Raw genomic sequence first — 3813 nt, 5'->3', positions numbered from 1 at the left:
TTATTTTGAGGCAAAATTTCAGAAATTTCACTTATTTTGGGGCAAAATTGCAGAAATTTAACTTATTTCAGGGAAAAAAGGCAGAAATTTTCCTTATTTTGGGGCAAAAAGGCAGAAATTCCTAATATTTTGTGGCAAAAATGCAGAAATTCCCCTTAATTTGGCAAAATGGCAGAAATTTCACTTATTTTGGGGCAAAATTGCAGAAATTTAACTTATTTCAGGGAAAAAAGGCAGAAATTTTCCTTATTTTGGGGCAAAAAGGCAGAAATTCCTAATATTTTGTGGCAAAAATGCAGAAATTCCCCTTAATTTGGCAAAATGGCAGATATTTCACTTATTTTGGGGCAAAATTGCAGAAATTTAACTTATTTCAGGGAAAAAAGGCAGAAATTTTCCTTATTTTGGGGCAAAAAGTCAGAAATTCCTAATATTTTGTGGCAAAAATGCAGAAATTTTTCTTATTTTGTGGCAAAATGGCAGAAATTTCACTTATTTTGAGGCAATATTGCAGAAATATCAATTATTTCAGGGCATAATTCAAAAATTTATTTTATTTTTGGGCAAAAAGACAGAAATTCTGTTTATTTTTGGGTAAAAAGCAGAAATTTTACTTATTTTGAGGTAAAAAAGCAGAAATTCCTCTTATTTTGGGGCAAAAATGAAGAAATTTCTCTTTCTTGTGGCAAAAGGTATACATTCCCCTTATTTTCGCGAAAAACAGCAGAAATTCCTCGTATTTTGGAGCAAAATTGGAGAAATTGCCCTAATTGTGGGGCAAAAAGGCAGAAATTCCCTATATGTTGGGCAAAAAGACTGAAATTCTCTTTATTTTTGGGCAAAACTCAGAAATTCCACTTATTTTGGGTCTATTCCAGAAATTTCCCTTATTTTGGGGCAAAATTGCAGAAATTTCACTTATTTCAGGGAAAAAAGGCAGAAATTTTCCTTATTTTGGGGCAAAAAGGCAGAAATTCCTAATATTTTGTGGCAAAAATGCAGAAATTTCCCTTATTTTGTGGCAAAATGGCAGAAATTTCACCTATTTTGGGGCAAAATTCCAGAAATTTCAATTATTTCAGGGCATAATTCAAAAATTTCTTTTATTTTGGGGCAAAATGACAGAAATTCTGTTTATTTTTGGGTAAAAAGCAGAAATTTCACTTATTTTGAGGTAAAAAGGCAATAATTCCTATTATTTTGGGGCAAGAATGAAAAAATTTCACTTTTTTGTGGCAAAAGGTATACATTCCCCTTATTTTCGGAAAAAAAAGCAGAAATTCCTTGTATTTTGGAGCAAAATTGCAGAAATTCCCGTAGTTGTGGGACAAAAAGGCAGAAATTCACTATTTGTGGGGCAAAAAGACAGAAATTCTCCTTATTTTGGGGCAAAACTCAGAAATTCCACTTATTTTGAGGCAAAATTCCAGAAATTTCCCTTATTTTGGAGCAAAATTGCAGAAATTTCACTTATTTTGGGGCAAAATTGCAGAAATTCCTATTATTTCAGGGAAATAAGGTAGAAATTTTCCTTATTTTGGGGCAAAAAGTCAGAAATTCCTAATATTTTGTGGCAAAAATGCAGAAATTTCCCTTATTTTGTGGCAAAATGGCAGAAATTTCACTTATTTTAGGGCAAAATTGCAGAAATTTCAATTATTTCAGGGCATAATTCAAAAATTTCTTTTATTTTGGGGCAAAAAGACAGAAATTCTGTTTATTTTTGGGTAAAAAGCAGAAATTTCACTTATTTTGAGATAAAAAGGCAGAAATTCCTATTATTTTTGGGCAGGAATCAAGAAATTTCACTTTTTTGTGGGAAAAGGTATACATTCCCCTTATTTTCAGGAAAAAAAACAGAAATTCCTCATATTTTGGAGCAAAATTGCAGAAATTACCCAGGTTGTGGGACAAAAAGGCAGAAATTCCCTATTTGTTGAGGCAGAAAGACAGAAATTCTCCCTATTTTGGGGCAAAACTCAGAAATTCCACTTATTTTGGGGCAAAATTCCAGAAATTTCCCTTATTTTGGGGCAAAATTGCAGAAATTTCACTTATTTTGGGGCAAAATTGCAGAAATTTCACTTATTTTGTGGCAAAATGGAAGAAATTTCACTTATTTTGAGGCAATATTGCAGAAATTTCAATTATTTCATGGCATAATTCAAAAATTTCTTTTATATTGGGGCAAAAAGACAGAAATTCTGTTTATTTTGGGGTAAAAAGCAGAAATTTCACTTATTTTGAGGTAAAAAGGCAGAAATTCCCCTTATTTTGGGGTAAAAATTAAGAAATTTTCCTTTTTATGGCAAAAAGGTATACATTCCCTTTATTTTCGGGCAAAAAGGCAGAAATTCCCCGTATTTTGGAGCAAAATTGCAGAAATTCCCCTAATTGTGGGGCAAAAAGGCAGAAATTCCCTATATGTTGGGGCAAAAAGACAGAAATTCTCTTTATTTTGGGGCAAAACTCAGAAATTCCACTTATTTTGGGTCTATTCAAGAAAGTTCCCTTATTTTGGGGCAAAATTGCAGAAATTTCACTTATTTCAGGGAAAAAAAGCAGAAATTTTCTTTATTTTGGGGCAAAAAGGCAGAAATTCCTAATATTTTGTGGCAAAAATGCAGAAATTCCCCTTATTTTGTGGCAAAATGGCAGATATTTCACTTATTTTGGGGCAAAATTCCAGAAATTTCAATTATTTCAGGGCATAATTCAAAAATTTCTTTTATTTTGGGGCAAAAAGACAGAAATTCTGTTTATTTTTGGGTAAAAAGCAGAGATTTCACTTATTTTGAGGTAAAAATGCAGAAATTCCTCTTATTTTGGGGCAAAAATGAAGAAATTTCCATTTTTTGTGGCAAAAGGTATACATTCCCCTTATTTTCAGGGAAAAAAGCAGAAATTCCTCCTATTTTGGAGCAAAATTTCAGAAATTCCCCTAGTTGTGGGACAAAAATGCAGAAATTCTCTATTTGTTGTGGCAAAAAGACAGAAATTCTTTTTATTTTGGGGCAAAACTCAGAAATTCCACTTATTTTGGGGCAAAATTGCAGAAATTTTACTTATTTCAAGGTAATAAGTCAGAAATTTTCCTTATTTGGGGGCAAAAAATACAGAAATTCCCTTTGTTTTGGGGAATAAAGGCAGAAATTCCACTTATTTATAGGCAAAAAGGCAGAAATTCCCCTTATTTTGGAGCAAAAATGAAGAAATTTCCTTTTTTATGGAAAAAAGGTATGCATTCTCCTTATTTTAGGCCAAAAAGACAGAAATTCCCCATATTTTGTAGCAAAATAGCAGAAATTCCCCTAATTGTAGGGCAAAAAAGCAGAAATTCCCTATTTTTGGGGCAAAAAGACTGAAATTCTCCTTATTTTGGGGCAAAACTCAGAAATTCCCCTTATTTTGGGGCAAAATCCCAGAAATTTCCCTTATTTTGGGGCAAAAATGCAAAAATTTCACTTATTTTGGGGCAAAATTGCAGAAATTTCACTTATTTCATGGAAAAAAGGCAGAAATTTTCCTTATTTTGAGGTAAAAAGGCTGAAATTCCCCTTATTTGGAGGCAAAAATGAAGAAATTTCCCTTATTTAGGAGCAAAATTGAAAAAATTTCACATATTTCAGGGTAATAAGTCAGAAATTCCCCTTATTTTGGAGCAAAAATGAAGAAATTTCCATTTTTTATGTCAAAAAGTTATGCATTCCCCTTATTTTCGGGCAAAAAAGCGAAAATTCTCCGTATTTTAGAGCAAAATTGCAGAAATTCCCCTAATTTTGGGACAAAAGGCGGAATTTCCTTTACTTTGGG

This window comes from Micromys minutus (genome assembly GCF_963924665.1).
Source record: "Micromys minutus genome assembly, contig: SCAFFOLD_47, whole genome shotgun sequence".
In the NCBI taxonomy this organism is placed as follows: domain Eukaryota; kingdom Metazoa; phylum Chordata; class Mammalia; order Rodentia; family Muridae; genus Micromys; species Micromys minutus.
This window is presented reverse-complemented; position numbering follows the sequence as displayed.